Raw genomic sequence first — 22,080 nt, forward strand, 5'->3', positions numbered from 1 at the left:
TCCCTTTGGTCCCCCCAGGGTGCAGTGTGGTGTGCATGCATGCCCCATGAAATAGATCCATTCCATTGGAGGTTTACAAACAAGCAGCCCTTGGCAGTGGGTGTGTTCAGAGACTTTCTACAGCAGCGCTTGGAGTTTGGTCACAGTCACACTCTGGAAAGGCCCCATGGAGTCTCTGCTGACTTATCAGTGGAAGAGAACATACAGGAAACTAATCTGCCCCAACACCCTGCCAGGAGTTGAGTAGAAAACACAAACACATGCCCCTGTTTTCCTCACTAGGTCACCTTGCCCATAGAGCACCTCTCGAGAGCAACTTGCCTGTCTCCAAGAGAAGAGCCCTGGCCAGGGAGCGGGAGTGCCCCAAAAGGGAAAGAGGTAATTCCTAGTCGTGCAAGTTGAGGAAGAGAGTCTGTAGGCTGGGAGACTGGGACCTGCTGAGGGAACGGCAGAGAGAAGCTCTTGCTCAGTCAGGCTGCTCACTCAGCAGTATCACTGAAGCAGCCCGTATATTGACTGCTGTGAGAGCTGTGGGAAGATACTGCCCTGGCTGCATCACCCCCAGCAGCACAGAGGGGAGTGTTGCTAAGAGAGAGCTAGAGGTTTGCTCCAAATTCACCGGTTGCTACCTGTGGGGTCCATCAGCTTTGACAGCCAGCACAGTGTTCCTGCCCTGGCATGTGCAGAGGGCTCTGGATTGAGGTGATGCTGTTCAATGGTGGTTAACCTCTGAGCCTGGTCCTCCCCACCCTGTTCAGTAAAGAAGCCTTTTTGTGGCTTTGTTCCAATCCAACCTGTCTGCTGTACCTGGAGATTCACTCATGTGGCTGCTGCACTATATTTAGTAGCCTGGAGATGTCCAGACAGAGTCTCCATGTGCTAATTTAGATCAGATCCAGGAATCATTCCAAGCAAGGCCACCTCCTGGCCTTCCTTCCCCTCAGTGCAGTGGGGGTAGGAGTCACTATTCAAGCAAGGGGCAAGAGGAGTCGTCTGGAATTTGCACTTTGGGGAAATACAATCAAATTTCTGCACCAACCAGGGGCTTTGAAGGTGCTTCTCTCTGTCCATCCATCCATCCATCCAACCTGGGATTGGATTGTGGAGACTGAATTGTACTCTCTCCTGGAATGGTGACAGGTTTCAGAATGGTAGCTGTGTTAGTCTGTATCAGCAAAAGGAACAAGGAGTTATGCCCAAATAAAATTTGTTAGTCTCTAAAGTGCCACAAGTACTCTTCATTCTCTTTCGTGGAAGTTGTTAGGAGATGTATAGGCCTTTACAGACAGGCCTGAATATCTTCTAAGAATTTAGGTGTATTCTTATCACTTGGCTAGTTCTAGAGGTATAAAAGAAAGAATCAAAATCACTGTCTGCCGCTGTAAGGGCCTTCTCTCACTGTGACAGTCTGAGGCCCTGTGCTTAGGCTAAGGCCTTTGGCTAAGCAGCAGAGGCAGCCATAAGCTGGGAAGCGACCGGTCACATCCTCACATTCCAGACTAGTCTCATTGAAAGAGGGTGCTATGGGGCTGTTAGGAATACAGTCCTGTCCAGATAATGCCTATCGCCTCCAGAGAAAGGGAAGTGCCTCAAAGATGTAAAAGGAAACTTAGTTTAGTAGCATCCTGTCTGGCAAGGACTCACTTATCAATAGCTGGGATGTGAAATCCTCACTTCTGTGTTGTTTTGTCATTATAGTTCCCACTTTGCTATTGTTTGTCTGTATAATCTTGGTCTGGTTCTGTGATTGTTCCTGTCTGCTGTATAATTAATTTTGCTGGGTGTAAACTAATTAAGGTGGTGGGATATAATTGATTACATAATCACGTTACAATATGTTAGGATTGGTTAGTTAAATTTCAGGAAAATGATTGGTTAAGGTATAGCTAAGCAGAACTCAAGTTTTACTATATAGTCTGCAGTCAATCAGAAAGTGGGTGGGTGGGTATGGGGGGGGATAGGAACAGGGAATGGGGGTGGGGAAATTGGAATCCTGTTTGGCTAAGGGCAGGAATAGGAACAGGGACACAGGTAAGGCTCTGTGGTGTCAGAGCTGGGAAGGGGGACACTAAGGAAGGAAACTGGAATCATGCTTGCTGGAAGTTCACCCCAATAAACTATCAAATTGTTTGCACCTTTGGACTTTGGGTATTGTTGCTCTCTGTTCATGTGAGAAGGACCAGGGAAGTAAGTGGGTGAAGGAATAAGCCCCCTAACAGAAGTGACCCCTCTAGGTCAGTGTGTGTATGAAGCTGCCCATGCTGTGCCTGAGAGAGGGGACTTTAGGCTCCTGGCTGTCAAACCAGCAACATCTTCCCAATTAACAGTGAATGGAGGCTGATGCTGAATGTACAACAAACCCTTTGTATTAATTATACACAGTGCCAGGGAAGCCAGCTTTATGCACTGAAGTACAGAATATATAGCAGAGGACAGCCAACAAAGGAATTCAGTTACCAAGTTCCTAGAGGCTTCCTGCTCCTAGTGCGTCACACTTGCCCTAACAGAAAGGATTTCTCTGCCTATTTAATGCAATAACCATGTTGCCGGCACCCAGTGCCGAGAGGCTGAACAACAGCTTGAGTTGGTTCGTTACCCGGTGTGCTACACCCAATAATCACAATGGGGTGGAGAAGCAGAAAAGTTTATTTGCAGCTGCAAAAAGGTACAGGGAGAATAAAATCTCAAATCCTGCACCCAGAGCAGGAAGTTACACAGGCTTTTATACATCCTTTTTCCCAGCATACTTATCCAATAGCAAGCTGCCCCAAGTATCCATATAGCCAGCCAATCCAGTTCCCAGCTAGTTCCCTGATTCTCTGTATCATTTGTTAAACTATACATAAAGCTGCTTTATTCAGCATTGTTCTTCCATATCTGCCCTGGGGGCCTTGCTTAGTTTCAGGCAGTCTGACTCTGCAACAATATGTTGCAGATTCTCAGCATAACCGCTGTGTGTGCCTCCAGGCGGGGGGGCCAAGGACACTTGGGCCTAGTAAGCAGAGCTGCTGCGAGTGCCTCCAGGCGGGGGGGCCAAGGACACTTGGGCCTAGTGCGAGGGGGCTTCATCGACACTCGTGGTCTTCCAGCCCCTCAGGTTACCTAGTGGCCATGCCCCAGTGTCCCCAACAACCATGTTCCCGTCTCCCCCCCACATCCTGTAGGTCTAGCCCAGGGAGTGAGCATCGCAGCCCAGTGACTGCCGCACATTCAGGATATCCTGGCACACCAAGTGTGCATCCCAGCACAAATGGAAAGATCCTTGGTTGCAACCAAGGCATTTAGTTCACCTTAGGAAGTCAGGTTAAGAAAGTAGCTTTAAATTATCTTTGTGTTCCCCTTATCCAGGAGCCATCCTGGTCCCAGTCCCAACTTGAGCCTGAAGGCTGCTCTAAGTTAGAACAGCTGCCACTATCTCCAATATTGCCCAGCAGTCAGGGATCCAGTTGGGCAAGAGGGAACCCTGGGGATACAGCCTTTGCCAGGAGGGGTTTGTGCCATTGTAACCTTTGCACCAGCATGACACAGAGCTGTCATAGGGCACTGGAGGGTCTGGCCACATCAGGCTGGGTCCCAGATTGACCAGGTGTATCCAGCTCATCACATGCCTGTCTCCACTCAGTGGGATCTAGACTTGGATTGGGCACCAGGGTGGGAGTGGAAACTGGGGTTCCATTCCCAGCTCTGCCCTGACTCACTGTGTGATGCAGGAAAAGTCACTGCATCTCTGTCTCTGTTAGTTTCCCCATCTGTAAAGCATGGGGAGTGCGACACATACTTCTGTCCTGGGGAAATATGCCTCACGTATTCCAGCCCCAGGAGCACCTGCCTGATGGAACTTGTCCAGCACTCCCATCCCAACGATAGCTGGGCCAGGGGATCTCAGCCTGGGTGTGTGTCCTGGCCCAGTGAAGAGGTGTCCCAGCACAATGTGTCCAGTGCATCCCAGCTGCATACTCATTGCTCAGCACAACCTGTTCTGCAGGTCCTGGTACAATGTGCTGAAAGTGACCCAGCTGAGGTACACATCGTCCACGCAGTCCCTCTGGCCTGCTGAGCAGACCTGGGAAGGGGTGACAGCACCCAGAGGTCAGACTTGTCTGTCTGCACCCATGGCAGAGGATGGTGTTAGGAGCACTCTTCTGCTGAGGGCCTGATGTTAGAATGAGATGTAACATGAAGCACTAATTGCTTGTGATCATTAAAGATCCCATGGCACTTTTCAATCGGGGTCTGAATTCCAGTGTTGTGATGAAGCTGAGAAATTGCCAGCCAGAACAGCAGGGGTTAAGGAGAGCCTCTGGGCCCAGCTAGCCCTGCCCTGCCATTCCTGCAGACAATGCCAGGCCTGGAGAGGGGAGGAAAGGACAGAGCCTGGCCCAGTTCAGGGCTGACTGGCGGAAAGGCAGGAGCTAGCTGCCTTCCTACCCATAGGCACCGACTCCGTGGTGTGTTCAGCCCTGGAGCTCGCACGGGGAAAAATTATCAGCTGCTTATCACTGGCTGACAGCCTGCTCCCCCTTTCCTCCCAGTGCCTTGCAGCTGGGTGCTCAGTTGTTCCATGGCATGCAGGAGGCACGGTGGGAGGGGGACAAGTGGGGGGAGGGTGTGCTTGGGGCACCTCTGTCCCTAGAGGAGGGGAAGAAGCGCTAGCCTACTAGCCAAGGCTGCCACCTGGGGACATGGTCTTCCCAGCCAAGGGGACCTACGTACCCAGCACCCCAAGAAACTGAGGTAATGGCCCCACAGACGTTGTGGGGCTTGCCCTAACCACCTTGTGGCTGGCCCCCCAAGGAGCTGCCCAGGGGCCAAGAGAGGTCAGCAAGCTGCCAAGCAAACTGGACTAGGGGGCCACACCCCAAACTGAACAGTCTGGTAGGACATAGCCAAGGTCAGTATGTTTTGATGCCCTGCTTGGGGCCACCCTTCCCTCCCTCTGTCCATCCATCTCCCCATCCCTCAGTTCAGAGCTTGACTTGCACAGGGCTCTGGGCTGGGCCCTGGTGGAGAGGGAGGGCTTGGGTCCCCCTTACCCCACTGGCTTTAAAGACTCAGGCTCCTAAACCAAGTAGGAGGCTGAGAGCTCTGACCACTAGGCTACCCAACTCTCCAAGCCACCTGTTACAGATGTCTTGGCTAGATTCCAACCTGGGTACTCTGTTCTGTTTACCAAGAATTCCCCCAGCAGCTTTAGTGGGGTACATTGTTCTCTCTGCTTCTTGTAAACTCTTAAGTAATGCTGATGCTAAGGGCTCAGGTCAGAGGTGACTGCATTTCAGCAATAGATGAAGGGATTCCTGTGGATGTGGCCTATAAAATGCTCTGGGATCCAGTGGGATGAAAGGTGCTCTGGCAGGCTCCCCCTGCCCATCGGCTACAGATTGATAGAGCCAGAAGAGTTCCCAGAAGTCACCTATTACAGGACAGGCCTAACAAAAAAAAAACAGAACGCCACTAGTCATCACCTTCAGCCCCCAACTAAAACCTCTCCAATGCATCATCAAGGATCTACAACCTATCCTGAAGGATGACCCATCACTCACAAATCTTGGGAGACAGGCCAGTACTTGTATACAGACAGCCCCCCAAGCTGAAGCAAATACTCGCCAGCAACCACATACCACACAACAGAACCACTAACCCAGGAACCTATCCTTGCAACAAAGCCAGTTGTGAACTGTGCCCACATATCTATTCAGGGGACACCATCACAGGGCCTAATCACATCAGCCACACTATCAAAGGCTCGTTCACCTGCACATCCACCAATGTGGTATATACCATCATTTGCCAGCAATGTCCCTCTGCCATGTACATTGGGCAAACTGGACAGTCTCTACGTAAAAGACTAAATGGACACAAATCAGATGTCAAGAATTATAATGTTCTCCGACTGGTTTTTGAATACTTCAATCTCTCTGGTCACTCGATTTCTGATCTCAAAGTGACTATAGTTCAACAAAAAGAAAAGGAGTACTTGTGGCACCTTAGAGACTAACCAATTTATTTTACTTCTGATGAAGTGAGCTGTAGCTCACGAAAGCTCATGCTCAAATAAATTGGTTAGTCTCTAAGGTGCCACAAGTACTCCTTTTCTTTTTGCGAATACAGACTAACACGGCTGTTACTCTGAAACCTATACTTCAACAAAAAACTTCAAAAACAGACTCCAACGAGAGACTGCTGAATTGGAATTAATTTGCAAATTGATACAATTAGCTTAGGTTTGAATAGAGACTGGGAATGGTTGCGTCTTTATAAAAAGAAACCTATTTTTCCCTTGTTTATTCCTCTCCCCCCCGCCTCTCCCCCCCCACTGTTCCTCAGATGTTCTTGTTAAACCCTGGATTTGTGCTGGAAGTGGCCCACCTTGGTTATCATACACATTGTAAGGAGAGTGATCACTTTAGATAAGCTATTACCAGCAGGAGAGTAGGGTGGGGGAGAGAAAACCTTCTGTAGTGATAAACACACATTTTTTCATGGTTTGTGTGTATAAAAACCATCTTCTGTGTTTTCCACAGTATGCATCCGATGAAGTGAGCTGTAGCTCATGAAAGCTTATGCTCAAATAAATTGGTTAGTCTCCAAGGTGCCACAAGTACTCCTTTTCAATATGGGAAGGGTCACCACTTAGTCATCAGTATGTTATACTCTGAAATCAGAAAGTCCATGGCCAAAGCCAGGAACGAAGGCAATACACACTGTCTCCAAGATAAAGATACTTCATGTTCATCCAGCGAGCTCCAATCACTTGAAAAACCAAGGGTGAGCATCATTAGTTCCATTTTATACTAGGGGAACTTAAAGACAGCATGGAAGTCACTTGCCCAACATCAGCCAGTGAGGCTGTGGCAAAGCTAGGAACAGAGCCCCGGTCCCTTGATTCCCAGTCCACTGGGCCATGTTGTCCCAATACATGATAGACAACAGCATGGCAGCTTGGCACAGCAATCCAACGCAGATAAACCATTCTAAGACATTCAGGATAGAATGTGAATTCCATATGAATAGCACTAGTGGAAGCTAGTCCCTGCTTACCAGAGTCAAATGGATGCAGAGTGATCTCTCCAATGCCAGCCTTTGAAGAGCAGTGGCGTATTCAGCTTGCTGGGTCTGCTTCCAGGTCCTGTCCCTTCCAGCTTGTGGCTACAGCCTTCCCTCCACCCACAGTTCTATTGATCAGAATTGCAGAACTGAAAGGATTGCAAAAGCTTCCTGCCAAGTCATTAGAGAAGAGGAAATGTCATGTGATAGCAGGGCGAAGGAAAAGAGAAATAAACTAAGACATGGGGGGGAAAAAGCAAATTGACAGCAAAGACCGGGTGTCCCTGAAAAGCCATTAGCAGTAGCATTTCAAAGGAACTCTACTTCTAATGGCTGTGTTCCTGAAAGAGATAGGGACATCACAATTAGCCTCTGGAAGCCAAGGAGGAATCCGGTCCCTTGCCTGTGGTGAGGTCAGGAAGGAAACAGCACTTGAATGGCATCTTTCCCAGCAGCAGGGCTAGCCTGTGCACGGAGTACTTTTTCCCCTTTACAAATCCAAGAAAATTAATTGCTTGAGAACAGGCCACTCCACATAGAGGCTGGGATTTTTGATGCACAAAGGCCACAGGAGCAGATTCTCCAGTAAATAGTCAGCTCTGCATCTTTACGCCAGAACTAAAGAGACTTAAACCCAGGGAATCCAGCCACACTAGGACTCCTGTTTTGCAAGGGGATCCTCAGGGATTGCTGAGCCACCTAGTAGTTCCTACCCTACCCTCTACCAGGCACTGGTGCAGGGGTTAAGACTGGAAGAAAGAAGACATGGCCTGGGGTATCCTTGTGCCTGAATCCCTAGCTCCCAGAACAGCCCGGGGGCCATTGTCTGCTGGTGCAACTTAAAGCAGCATTGGGCCACTGTGTTGCTCCTGAGAACTGGCTTAGTGCTTGACAGCCCCAAGATCAGGGCACCAAAGATGATTTACGAACAGCCCAGGATCTGGGCCAGCAAATGCAAAGTTCTGGTTCCCACAGCCATTGTAACTGGGCAGCAATCATAGAATCATAGGGTTAGAAGGCACCACAAAGGTCATGTAGTGAGTCTAAGCTCCCTGACATTAGCCTGCTAAACCAGGGTTGTGAGTTCAATCCTTGAGGGGGCCATTTAGGGATCTGGGGCAAAAATTGGGGACTGGTCCTGCTTTGGGCAGGGGGTTGGACTAGATGACCTCTTGAGGTCCCTTCCAAGTGTGATGGAAGGGACCTGAGGAGGTCATCTAGTCCAACCCCCTGATCGATGCAGGACCAATCCCCAATTAAATCATCCCAGCCAGAGCTTTGTCAAGCCTGACCTTAAAAACTTCTAAGGAAGGAGATTCTACCACCTCTCTGGGTAACCATTCCAGTGTTTCACTACCCTCCTAGTGAAAAAGTTTTTCCTAATATCCAACCTAAACCTCCGCCACTGCAACTTGAGACCATTACTCCTTGTCCTGTCCTCTTCTACCACTGAGAACAGTCTAGAACCATCCTCTTTGGAACCACCTCTCAGGTAGTTGAAAGCAGCTATCAAATCCCCCCCTCATTCTTCTCTTCCGCAGACTAAACAATCCCAGTTCCCTCAACCTCTCCTCATAACTCATGTGTTCCAGACCCCTAATCAGTTTTGTTGCCCTTTGCTGGACTCTCTCCAATTTATCCACATCCTTCTTGTAGTGTGGGGCCCAAAACTGGACACAGTACTCCAGATGAGGCCTCACTAATGTTGAATAGAGGGAACGATCACGTCCCTTGATCTGCTGGCAATGCCCCTACTTATACATCCCCAAATGCCATTGGCCTTCTTGTCAACAAGGGCACACTGTTGACTCATATCCAGCTTCTCGTCCACTGTCACCCCTAGGTCCTTTTCCGCAGAACTGCTGCGGAGCTATTTGGTCCCTAGTCTGTAGCGGTGCATGGGATTCTTCCGACCTAAGTGCAGGACTCTGCACTTGTCCTTGTTGAACCTCAGATTTCTTTTGGCCCATTCCTCCAATTTGTCTAGGTCCCTCTGTATCCTATCCCTACCTGCCACCGTATCTACCACTCCTCCTAGTTTAGTATCATCCACAAATTTGTGGAGAGTGCAATCCACACCATCCTCCAGATCATTTATGAAGATATTGAACAAAACCGGCCCCAGGACTGACCCTTGGGCCACTCCACTTGGGACCAGCTGCCATCTAGACATGGAGCCATTGATCACTACCCGTTGAGCCCGACAATCTAGCCAACTTTCTATCCACCTTATAGTGCATTCATCCAGCCCATACTTCTTTAACTTGCTGACAAGAATACTGTGGGAGACGGTTTTGAAAGCTTTGCTAAAGTCAAGAAACAACACGTCCACTGCTTTCCCTTCATCCACAGAACCAGTAATCTCATCATAGAAGGCGATTAGATTACTCAGGCATGACCTTCCCTTGGTGAATCCATGCTGACTGTTCCTGATCACTTTCCTCTCATGTAAGTGCTTCAGATTGATTCCTTGAGGACCTGCTCCATGATTTTTCCAGGGACTGAGGTGAAGCTGACTGGCCTGTAGTTCCCAGAATCCTCCTTCTTCCCTTTTCTAAAGATTGGCACTACATTAGCCTTTTTCCAGTCATCCGGGACTTCCCCTGTTCGCCACGAATTTTCAAAGATCCTTCTCAGCAGTGCTGCTGCCGCCAAGCCAGTTTCCCCCCATTCTGTATTTGCGCATTTGGTTTCTCTTCCCTAAGGGTAGCAGCTTCCATTTGTCTGTTGAATTTCATTGTGTCATCTACAGTCCAGTTCTCCAGTTTATCAAGAGCCCTTTGAATTTTAGCTCTATCCTCCAAAGTGTTGGCAACCTCCTGCCCCGTGTCATCTGCAAAGGTGATCAGTGTGCTCTCTACTCCCACATCCAGGTCATGAACAGAGATTTTTAACAATACTGGACCCAGAACAGATCCCTGTGGAACCCCCGAGTCCTCCCTCCAATCTGACATCATTCCATTAATAGTTATTCTTTGTTTGTGGTTGTTTAACCAATTGTGTCCACTTAATTGTGGTTCTGTCTGTAGTAGAAAGAGCCTGAGACAGAAGGCCTTGTATCAGAGACCCGGCCTGTGGCCTGAACTAAAGTAGTGGTCAAGCCTTGCTAATAAGAAGGAAAGTTAGCAAGAGACAGGCTGTGAGCAGAGTCAGGCTCTGCCTGCGTGCAGGCTCACAGAACCTGGCAAGAACAGGGCTGGTATTGCAAACACACACACGCTCCTGAGAAGTGCTGGGCACAGGACACTCACACAGACACATTCCAGAAGGATGGTACCAGAACACCCCACTATCAAGCGTGGTACAAACACATGCCCTATGGATGATACAAAAATACACTGACCCCCTTTCTGAGGGGGGTCAGGCTGACAGTGTGATGGATAGGTACGTTTTGATTGAACTAACATGTACAAGGTAATGGGTGGTAACTAACCACAAAAGAGGGTGGAAATGGACCATGTCAGAGGGGCAATACAGAACTTGTTTGTATCAGTGTATAAAATGGAGTTTCAGACGAGGAGTGTCTTTGGCTGGCCAGGGGGCAGTGGAAAGTCCTGCTACTGATCGGGCTGGTCCATTGTGATGGGCGTACACGTGTCCATGATCCTGTGGACTGTGGATACTAGGACCATGCTTTGTTAACAATAAATCTGGCCGGATGCCTTTGCTACTAAACAGGTCTGTGGTTATTGGGCAGTTTGATAGGAACCTGCTGTATAGGCTATCTGGCCAGAGCCAGTGCAGCACGCAGAGACACACACACACACAGTGCCAACATCTGTCGACACTGCGTAAGCCCACATTTCTCCAGCTTACTTATCAGCCTGTCAAGTGAGACAGTTTCAAAAGCTTTCCTGAAATCCAGTATATTATGTCCACGGTGTTTCCCCCTAGCCTCCAAACCAATTACCCTGTGAAAGAAGGAAATCAAGCTGGTTTGGCATGATTGTTCTTGGTAAATCCAGGCTGGCTGCTAGTGATCACCCCTTCATCCTCCTGGCACTTGCCAGTTCCCAAGCAAACTGTGTTTGCTTCTCCTCTGTTCACTGCTGTAATGCATACACACACCGTGGTGTTAAAGTCTCCTCTAGAGGACAGTGGGCCAACTCATTGCCCAAGAGCTCACTGTGACTAAAGGTCACTATGGGTATGTCTACACAGCATTTTGGAGCAAGCCTCCCACCTTGAGTCAGACTTGAGCTTGCAAGGCTCATGCTAGTACTCTAAAAATAGTAGATAGACAGCACCCCCCATCCCCCACACACGCTCCCTTGGCTTTAGAGTCTGAGCACCAGCCTGAGGCCCAGCTTCAAAGAGCTGCCTAGACAGGTATTTTTAGAGTGTTATTGCGAGCCCTGCGAGTGCAAATCTGCATGTACCTGCTGGGTTTTCCCCCGGGAGAATCACAGAGACAACAGCCTGCCAACAGGGGGGGCACAGTGAGAACAGCCAGCTTCAGCAGATTATACTGAGCATGCTCAGTAACAGACAAGCAGCAAATCTGGGGGAGGGCATATTACCCTGTGTGCCCTCCCACTAGGGTTGCCAAGTGTTTGTTTTTCAACTGAGATGTGCACAGGGACCCTGGTGGCTCCAGTCAGCATCCCTGGCCTTTAAGAGTTCAGTTGTGGCACAGCGGGGCTGGCAGACTCCCTGCCAGGCTCCACGCAGCTCCCTGTCTCTGCAGCTCCTAGGCGGAGGGACAGCCAGGGTGGCAGGGGCAGTGCGTGGAGCTTCAAGTACTGGCTCCGCAGCTCCCATTAGCCAGGAACTGCGGCCAGTGGGAGTTGCAGGGGTGGCAGTGCACGGAGCCTCCTTAATCATCCCTCTGCCTAGGAGCCACACGGAGGGACATGCCGGCTGCCTCCCAAGAGCTGCTGGGGGTAAGCGCTCACCCTGAGCCTCCTCCCACACCTGCAGCAGCCCCTTCCCACATCCTGAACCCCTCATTTCTGTCCCCACCCTGGTGCCTGCACCCCCAGCCCAGAGCCCATACCTCAGTCCCCTGCCTTAGCCCAGAGCCCCCTCCCACACTCTGAACCCCTTGGTCCCACCCCCCTGCTTGGAGCCCTCTCCTGTACCCAAAACCCCTCATTCCTGGCCCCAGTCCAGAGCCCGCCCCCCCAGCTGAAGTCCTCACCCCCTCCTGCACCCCAACCCCCTGCCCCAGCCCAGTGAAAGTGAGCGAGTGAGCAAGGGTGGGGGATAGTGAGTGACAGAGGGAGAGGGGATGGAGTGAGTGGGGGCAGGGCCCCAAAGAAGCAGGGTTGGGGGAGGCCTCGGGGAAGGGGCGGGACAGGGTGTTTGGTTGTCCGCAATTAGAAAGTTGGCAACCCTAACGTCCCCTCTGGTCAGAATCAGCCTGCAGGGGGCGCTTGGGGCTGCTGCGGGGAGAGGCTGTACTGGAAAGAAGGAAAAGCCTGCAGGGGGCAGGGCTGTGGGGAAGGGGACCTCTGTAGGTTCGAGAGCGTTCTCTGATCATCAGTGTCCAAATGTCTGTCTGGCCGCTTAGCGGGGCTGGGAGCAGTGGCGTAGCTGGGGGGAGCGGGGCAGCAGCTGCTCCCCCCCCCCCCCCGAGCACAAGTGGTGCCTTGTCACGGTTCCCCCGTTGAGGGAAGAGGGGGAGCGATCCCAAAGGCAGGCACCACCCAGGGTGGCACTCCTACGCCCCGGGTCTGCGGCGGCGCCTTGGCAGCGGGACCTTCGGTGCCACCGAAGACCCGGAGCGAGTGAGGGCCGGATGCTGGAGCGCTGCCAGGTGAGTAAAAGTGCTGCAGCGGGTGGCACCTGTCTTTGGGCTCGCGCCCCCTGTTCCCTCCACCTGGCTACGCGGCTGGCCGGGACTCCCTGTGCCTCTTCACCACTATCAAGGAGAGAGGCTCAGCAGCTGCCTGCTCCGGCCATGGCTGCACAAACAAAAGCAGCAGTCTTGGGGAACCTGAGTGCTGGGCCCTATTGGTGGGCTCAGGAAAAGGCCAGAAAATGCCAAGACCATCTGCCCCACAACCATGGAATATCAGGGTTGGAAGGGACCTCAGGAGGTCATCCAGTCCAACCCCCTGCTCAAAGCAGGACCAATCCCCAACTAAATCATCCCAGTCAGGGCTTTGACAAGCCAGGCCTTAAAAACCTCAAAGGAAGGAGATTCCACCACCTCCCTAGGTAACGCATTCAGTGCTTCACCACCCTCCTAGTGGAAAAGTTTTTCCTAATATCCAACCTAAACCTCCCGCACTGCAACTTGAGACCATTGCTCCTTGTCCTGTCATCTGCCACCACTGAGAACAGTCTAGAACCATCCTCTTTGGAACCCCCTTTCAGGTAGCTATCAAATCCCCCCTCATTCTTCTCTTCTGCAGACTAAACAACCCCAGTTCCCTCAGCCTCTCCTCATAAGTCATGTGTTCCAGTCCCCTAATAATTTTTGTTGCCCTCTGCTGGACTCTCTCCAATTTATCCACATCCTTCTTGTAGTGTGGGGCCCAAAACTGGACACAGTACTCCAGATGAGGCCTCACCAATGTCGAATAGAGGGGAATGATCACGTCCCTCGATCTGCTGGCAATGCCTCTACTTATACAGCCCAAAATGCCATTGGCCTTCTTGGCAACAAGGGCACACTGCTGACTCATATCCAGCTTCTCGTCCACTGTCACCCCTAGGTCCTTTTCCGCAGAACTGCTGCCGAGCCATTCAGTCCCTAGTCTGTAGCAGGGCATGGGATTCTTCCGTCCTAAGTGCAGGACTCTGCACTTATCCTTGTTGAACCTCAGATTTCTTTCGGCCCAATCCTCTAATTTGTCTAGGGCTCTCTGTATCCTATCTACCTCTCCGCCCAGTTTAGTGTCATCTGCAAACTTGCTGAGGGTGCAATCCACACCATCCTCCAGATCATTTATGAAGATATTGAACAAAATTGGCCCAAGGACTGAACCTTGGGGCACTCTACTTGATACCAGCTAGACATGGAGCCATTGATCACTACCTGTTGAGCCCAACAATCTAGCCAACTTTCTGTCCACCTTATAGTCCATTCATCCAGCCCATACTTCTTTAACTTGCTGACAAGAATACCGTGGGAGACAGTGTCAAAAGCTTTGCTAAAGTTGAGGAACAACACGTCCACGGCTTTCCCCTCATCCACAGAGCTAGTTATCTCAAATAGAAGGCAATTAGATTAGTCAGGCATGACTTGCCCTTGGTGAATCCATGCTGACTGTTCTTGATCACTTTCCTCTCCTCTAAGTGCTTCAGAATTGATTCCTTGAGGACCTGCTCCATGATTTTTCCAGGGACTGAGGTGAGGCTGACTGGCCTGTAGTTCCCAGGATCCTCCACCTTCCCTTTTTTAAAGATGGGCACTACATTAGCCTTTTTCCAGTCATCCGGGACCTCCCCTGATTGCCATGAGTTTTCAAAGATAATGGCCAATGGCTCTGCAATCACATCCGCCAACTCCTTTAGCACTCTCGGATGCAGCGCATCCGGCCCCAAGGACTTGGGCTTGTCCAGCTTTTCTAAATAGTCCTGAACCACTTCCTTCTCCACAGAGGGCTGGTCACCTCCTCCCCATGCTGTGCTGCCCAGTGCAGTAGTCTGGGAGCTGACCTTGTCTGTGAAGACAGAGGCAAAAAAAAAAAACAAAAATAAAAAACCCATGCATTGAGTACATTAGCTTTTTCCACATCCTCTGTCACTAGGTTGCCTCCCTCATTCAGTAAGGGGCCCACACTTTCCTTGACTTTCTTCTTGTTGCCAACATACCTGAAGAAACCCTTCTTGTTACTCTTAACATCTCTTGCTACCTGCAACTCCAAGTGTTATTTGGCCTTCCTGATTTCACTCCTGCATGCCCACGCAATATTTTTATACTCTTCCCTGGTCATTTGTCCAATCTTCCACTTCTTGTAAGCTTCTTTTTTGTATTTAAGATCAGCAAGGATTTCACTGTGAAGCCAAGCTGGTTGCCTGCCATATTTACTATTCTTTCTACACATCGGGATGGTTTGTTCCTGTAACCTCAATAAGGATTCTTTAAAATACAGCCAGCACTCCTGGACTCCTTTCCCCCTTATGTTATTCTCCCAGGGGATCCTGCACATCAGTTCCCTGCGGGAGTCAAAGTCTGCTTTTCTGAAGTCCAGGGTCCGTATTCTGCTGCTCTCCTTTCTTCCCTGTGTCAGGATCCTGAACTCGACCATCTCATGGTCACTGCCTCCCAGGTTCCCATCCACTTTTGCTTCCCCTGCTAATTCTTCCCGCCTTGTGAGCAGCGGGTCAAGAGCAGCTCTGCTCCTAGCTGGTTCCTCCAGCACTTGCACCAGGAAGTTGTCCCCTACCCTTTCTAAAACTTCCTTGATTGCCTGTGCACTGCTGTATTGCTCTCCCAGCAGATATCAGGGTGATTGAAGTCTCCCATGAGAACCAGGGCGTTCGACCTAGTAACTTCCATGAGTTGCTGGAAGAAAGCCTTGTCCACCTCATTCCCCTAGTCTGGTGGTCTATAGCAGACCTGTCTGGAGAGCTGGGGCAGGGAAGATAGAGGCTCCAGGCAGAAAGCCCCTGGGGGCAGTGCTCTGTAATTGTGCAGGGAAGGGCAAGCAAACTCCTGCTTCCCACTTTAAACAAGCCCTGCTGCTATTAATAGCTCCAGCAGAGAGGTTTGCTAACCACACAGGAATTTCAAGTGGACAGTGTTGGACCCGATTCTTCCAGACCTCTGAGCAGACCAGCCCTAGCATTGCCCTAAGTAGCATTGGGCATGTTCAACGCAGGATCTGCAGTATCAAAGCCAAAATTTCACAAATTATGAGTCAGACCCCAAAAAACATGCTTTTTTTTAAAAAAAACAAATGATTGATGCTATTTTTCTCCAGATTGTTGAAAGTTGCAGAATTTATGTGAAACCTGCATCCCAAGCAAGAGGAAAAAATTCCTAGGGAAGAGCTGCAGCCCAAACTGGATGGGATAAAGTACAACATGGTTTTACAAAAGGTAGATTGTGCCAGACCAATCGGATCTCTTTCTATGAGAAGATAATGATTTTTTAGATGAAGAAAATGCAATAGATTTAACCTACCCAGATTTCAGTACAGAATATAGTTCCACATCAGAAACTAGTTAACCTGAAGATGGGGATTAATATGAGAATTGAAAGATGGGTAAGGAACTGGTTAAAGGGCAGACTACAATGGGTTGTACTGAAAGCTGAATGGTCAGTCTGGGGGGAGGTTACTAGTGGAGATCCTCAGGGATCAGTCTTGGGATCAATTTTATTTAACATTTTTATTACTGACCTTGGCACAAAAAAATAAAATTTGTGGATGACAAAGCTGGGAGGTATTGCCAATATGGAGGTTGACCAGAACATCTTACAAGAAGATCTGGAGGACTTTGAAAACTGGAGTAATAGAAATGGGATGGAATTTAATAGAGAGAAGCACAAGGTCGTGCACTTAGGGGCTAACTGGAGTTTTTGCTTTAAACTGGAGGCATGTCAGTTGGAAGCAAACAGAGGTGGAGAAAGAGCTGGGTGTGCTGGTTGATCACAGGAGGACTAGGAGCTGCAAGTGTGATGCAGCCATAAAAAAGGCTAATGCAATTTTAGGAAAAAGAAAAGGAGTACTTGTGGCACCTTAGAGACTAACCAATTTATTTGAGCATGAGCTTTCGTGAGCTACAGCTCACTTCATCGGATGCATACCGTGGAAACTGCAGAAGACATTATATACGCACAGAGACCATGAAACAATACCTCCTCCCACCCCACTCTCCTGCTGGTAATAGCTTATCTAAAGCTATCATCAAGCTATTACCAGCAGGAGAGTGGGGTGGGAGGAGGTATTGTTTCATGGTCTCTGTGCGTATATAATGTCTTCTGCAGTTTCCACGGTATGCATCCGATGAAGTGAGCTGTAGCTCACGAAAGCTCATGCTCAAATAAATTGGTTAGTCTCTAAGGTGCCACAAGTACTCCTTTTCTTTTTGCGAAGACAGACTAACACGGCTGTTACTCTGAAACCTGCAATTTTAGGAAGCATTAGGCAAGGGATTTTCAGTAGAGACAGCAAAGATACCATTATAGAAGGCACTGGTGAGACCTCATCTGGAATACTGTGTGCAGTTCTAGTCTCCCATGTTCAAGAAAGATGAATTCAGACAGGAACAGGTGCAGAGAAGGGCTATGAGGATGATCAGAAGAATGGAAAACCTACCTTTCAAGAGGAGACTTAAGGAGCTTGCCTGCTTTAGCCTAATCAAACAAAGGCTGAGGGGAGATATGATTGCTCTCTATAAATAGACCAGAGGAATAAATACCAGCATAGGCCCCGACTCTGTGGGTGCTCCACGGCTGGACCGCCCATGGGGAAAAGTTAATGGGTGCTCTGCACCCACTGGCAGCCAAGCTCCCTTCTCCTCACCTCCTTCTTCCCAGCCCCAAGCATACCATGTCCCCGCTCCTCCCCCTCCCAGCGCTTCTCATCCCCCCAGTTATCTAACAGCTGTTTGGCAGCACTTAGGACTTTCTGGGAGGGAGGGGGAGGAGCAGGGACATGGCGCGCTCAGGGGAGGAGGCAGAAGAGGCAGAGCAGGGGCAGGGACTTGGGGGAAAGGGGCAGGGGCGGGGACTTGGGGGAAAGGGGCAGGGGCGGGGGTGGGGCCAGGGTGGGAAGAGGCAGGGCCAGGGGGATCAAGCACCCACCAGGCAGAGGGGAAGTTGGCGCCTATGAATACTGGGGAAGGGAAGTTGAATTTCCATACCAGTAGTGCACAAGAACAAATGGATAGAAACTGGCCATCAATAAATTTTGGCTTGAAGTTAGACGAAGGAGTCTAACCATCAAAGGAGTAAAGTTCTGAAGCAGTGCTTCCAAGGGGAGCAGTGGGGGCAAAAAAAAAAAAAAAAAAAAACACTGGCTTCAAGACTGAGCTTGATAAGTCTATGGAGGGGATGTTACACTGAGACAGTAGCATGTGGCCCACCTGCCACTGCTGGTAGCAAGTGTCTCCAGCCGTCAGTGGAAGAGCTAGGGTAGGAGTGGTCTTTGGGCTTGCAGGTCATTGTCCCTTCCCCTTGGTGCCAGGGCACTGTTTCTCATTTGGCTTCCCTAGTCTCGTGTGCAGTATTGTGAGCATGCCTGCAGCAAGGGCCAAAAATCACATTACGATAAATTTGCAAGAGTGAGTAAACTGTTGTTCCTCTAGGCCAGTAGTTCTCAAACCGTGGGTTGGGATCCTAAAGTGGGTCATGACCCTATTTTAATGTCATTGCCAGGGCTGGCATTAGACTTGCTGGGGCCTGGGGCCAAAGCCCAAGCCCCACTGCCTGGGGTGGAAGCTGAAGTCAGAGAACTTCAGTCCTTGGTGGCTGGGCTCAGGTTACAGGCCCCCTGCCCAGGGCTGAAGCCCGTGTGCTTCACCTTTGGCCGGCTTGCCCACCCAGGCTGGTTGGGCTTGGGCCCACGTGCTTCGGCGGACTCAAGCTTCAGTAACTCCTCCTTGGGTCACAGTTATTTTTGTTACCTGAAGAGGGTTGCGGTGCAATGAAGTTTGAGAACTGCTGCTCTAGGCCATGCTGCCTTAGCATATGATCCAAGGGCCACAGATTAGTTGGGCAGTCACATCCAGAGATAGAAGAGACAAGACAACACATCACATGCACTGACCAACAGAGCACATAGGATTCCAAAGCCACCCCCTTGGAGCTGGGGCTGGGAATGCCTGTGTGTCCCTGACTCCCTTGTGTCACTGCCTCAGTGGTCAGTTTCTGTTAGAGAGACAGACACAGAGCACCAAATGTTCATGTTATTTTGTGGGGAGGAGGATTATTTGCTGGCAATGAAGGGACAATTTCTCATTTTTGCTGAATAGTGATTTATACTGAGACAATTCAAGACATAGAAACAGTCCAAAGTGTTTAATTCTTTAAAAGAACCAAATCATTTCCAGAGCCCAGCCAGACATTCCATGCACAGGAAATGAGGTCAGTTCTCACTATAAGCAGAAAGCGAGTGATTTCACAGAACCACTGCTTCATTAGTTTCACCTTCATTAATTAACAGAGAAGTGGAGGAGCTGCCAGAAGTGGATCAGACTAGGGGCCGTCTAGCTCAGAATCCTGTCTCGGATAATAGCCATCGCCAGCTGCTCTGGAGGAAGGAGCCAGGGGCCTGCAGTAGCAGTTACAGGCTCATGCTGTTTCTTTTACTTAGAGGTTGGCCCAGAACAATCTCAAACCAAGATCTATTGACACAGTGCAGCGAAGAGGATCTGAGCACCATCATTGCCAGGAGGCGTTGGAGATGGATCGGTCATGTGATTCCATCACCAGAGTAGCAATAAGATGGACACCTGAAGGCAAGCGAAAACGAGGCCGCCCGAAAACATGGTGAAGAGTTGTGGAAGCCGAGCTGAGAAACCTGGGGCACAGCTGGGGAACCCGAAAGACTCACCAGAAACAGACGGGAGTGGAGGAGCTTCGTCACTGCCCTAAACCCCAGAGGTGTAATAGGAACATTATGAGGACAATAAATGGTGATTGCCAGATGCTAGCTTTGCAGATGCTATTTTCTTGTATGAATCAGGCAGCAAAAAACAGTGTTCTAAAAGAAAGTCCAGAGAGCTCTGTCAATGAGCACAAATAATTTTAATGCATTTATTTGAGAATAATGCAATGCTTCCCTCGGCTCTCGTCCCCTAATGCCCCTACTCTACTTGCACTATACTAATGACATCTTCATCATCTGGACCCATAGAAAAGAAGCCCTTGAGGAATTCCACCAGGATTTCAGCAATTTCTACCCCACCCTCAACCTCAGCCTAGACCAGTCCACCCAAGAGATCTACTTCCTGGGCACTATAGTTCAAATAAGTGATGGTCACAAACATCACCCTATACCGGAAACCTACTGACCACTATACTTACCTACATGCCTCCAGCTTTCATCCAGACCACACCACACGATCCACTGTCTACAGCCAAGCTCTAAGATACAACCAAATTTGCTCCAATCCCTCAGACAGAGACAAACACCTACAAGATCTCTATTAAGCATTCTTAAAACTATAATTCTCACTTCAGCAGGTGGGTAACAGATTGACAGAGCCAGAAAAGTACCCAGAAGTCACCTACTACAGAACAGGCCCAACAAAGAAAATAACAGAACACCACTAGCCATCACCTTCAGCCCCCAACTAAAACCTCTCCAACGCATCATCAAGGATCTACATCCTATCCTGAAGGACAACCCAACACTCTCACAGATCTTGGGAGACAGGCCAGTCCTTGCCTACAGACAGCCCCCCAACCTGAAGCAAATGCTTACCAGCAAGCACACACCACACAACAGAACCACTAACCCAGGAACCTATCCTTGCAACAAAGCCCGTTGCCAACTGTGGCCACATATCTATTCAGGGGACACCATCACAGGGCCTAATCACATCAGCCAGCCTATCAGAGGCTCATTCACCTGCACATCTACCAATGTGATATATGCCATCATGTGCCAGCAATGCCCCTCTGCCATGTACATTGGCCAAACTGGACAGTCTCTACATAAAAGACTAAATGGACACAAATCAGACATCAAGAATTATATCATTCAAAAACCAGTCAGAGAACACTTCAATCTCTTTGGTCACTCGATTACAGACCTAAAAGTTGCAATTCTTCAACAAAAAAACTTTAAAAACCAGACTCCAGTGAGAGACTGCTGAATTGGAATTAATGTGCAAACTGGATACAATTAACTTAGGCTTGAATAGAGACTGGGAGTGGATGGGTCACTACAAAAACTAATTTCCCCATGCTAATTTCCCCCTACTGTTTCTCACACCTTCTTGTCAACTGTTTGAAATGGGCCACCCTGATTACCACTACAAAAACGATTTTTTCCTCCTGTTGATAATAGCGCACTTTAATTGAATTGTCTCATTAGACCTGACCCTCCACGTGATAAGGCAACTCCCATCTTTTCATGTACATATACATCTTCCTACTGTATTTTCCATTCCATGCATGTGATAAAGTGGGTTTTAGCCCACAAAAGCTTATGCCCAAATAAATTTCTCAGTCTCTAAAATGCCACAAGGACTCCTCCTTGTTTTTGCTGACACAGACTAACACGGCTGCTACTCTGAAATAAAGAATGAGGCAGCCAGATTCTGTACTCCTGCCTGTAGTCAGACATGCCGTTATTAATTAGGAGTGTCTGACATGCATTGCCATCATGCCCAGAGGGACCAGTCAGGATCAGGATGTTGCTGTACTGGGTACTGCATAAACACACAGGTAGTGCTGGTCACTGTCCCAGCAAGGTATAATGACAAGTCTGTTACAGTTTTACTGAATAGCAGCTGTGGCAGAGCTCCAACCTTGTCCCCATAGGTCCTGTGCTTCCAGGCGGTTTATGCTAGACTCAGAGGCTCACTGCAACCCTCCACATAGCCCTTCTCTCTCTCGGGGGCCAGGGAACAGTCTACTGAGCCCTTTTTATCATAAGCCAGCAAGGAGTTTGATTAGAGAACTCCCACAGTCTCTGTTGTCCCTACAGGCTTATTCAAGAACAGTTTAGCCTCTTGTCCTGACAGGGGCCTGTCTTCCCCTCCCAGGAGGTGTTTCTGTAGTGTTGGGGGAACCCAGGCTCACCCTCTACTCTTGGTTCCGGCCCAGGGACCCTAATAGCAGCAGCTGTTGGCAGCTGACCTTTCACTGCCAGAGTTGCTACATTTCCCTGGGCCACTTCCCCACAGCTCCCCTGCTTCTCTCTCTTAATGCCTTCTTCACCCTTACCTTAGGGCTCCCTTTCCAGTGGTTTGAGGGCATCTTCATTACCCAGACCATAAACCACACTTCCTCAGCCTGAATGGAGTGAGCCCTTTTATAGTATCAGAGGGGCCTTAATTAGAGTCAGGTGTTCTCATTAGCCTGACGGCTTCAACTGACTCTTTGCAGGTTAATTGGAGTCAGGTGTCCACCCTAGCCTGGCGCAGCCCCTGCTGTGGGCACTCAGGGAACGGAAAACTGCTTAT

At 49.5% G+C, this 22,080-nt stretch overlaps 1 protein-coding gene across 2 annotated transcripts in view; it reads right to left on the reverse strand.

Annotated features, from left to right (window-relative positions):
• The window catches only part of PTAFR (platelet activating factor receptor), a 35,554-nt gene that overhangs the window by 6,078 nt on the left and 7,396 nt on the right, over positions 1-22,080 (reverse strand). Inside the window, exon 1 of one of the 2 annotated variants that reach the window (XM_077838058.1) lies at positions 7,042-7,199. The exons of the other annotated variant lie outside the window; for it this stretch is intronic. The gene's annotated coding sequence lies outside the window, so the exon portion shown is untranslated. Of the gene's footprint in view, positions 1-7,041; positions 7,200-22,080 lie in introns of those variants that run through there. 2 annotated transcript variants of the gene reach the window in all.

The sequence above is a fragment of the Eretmochelys imbricata genome, chromosome 19 (assembly GCF_965152235.1).
Source record: "Eretmochelys imbricata isolate rEreImb1 chromosome 19, rEreImb1.hap1, whole genome shotgun sequence".
In the NCBI taxonomy this organism is placed as follows: Eukaryota; Metazoa; Chordata; order Testudines; family Cheloniidae; genus Eretmochelys; species Eretmochelys imbricata.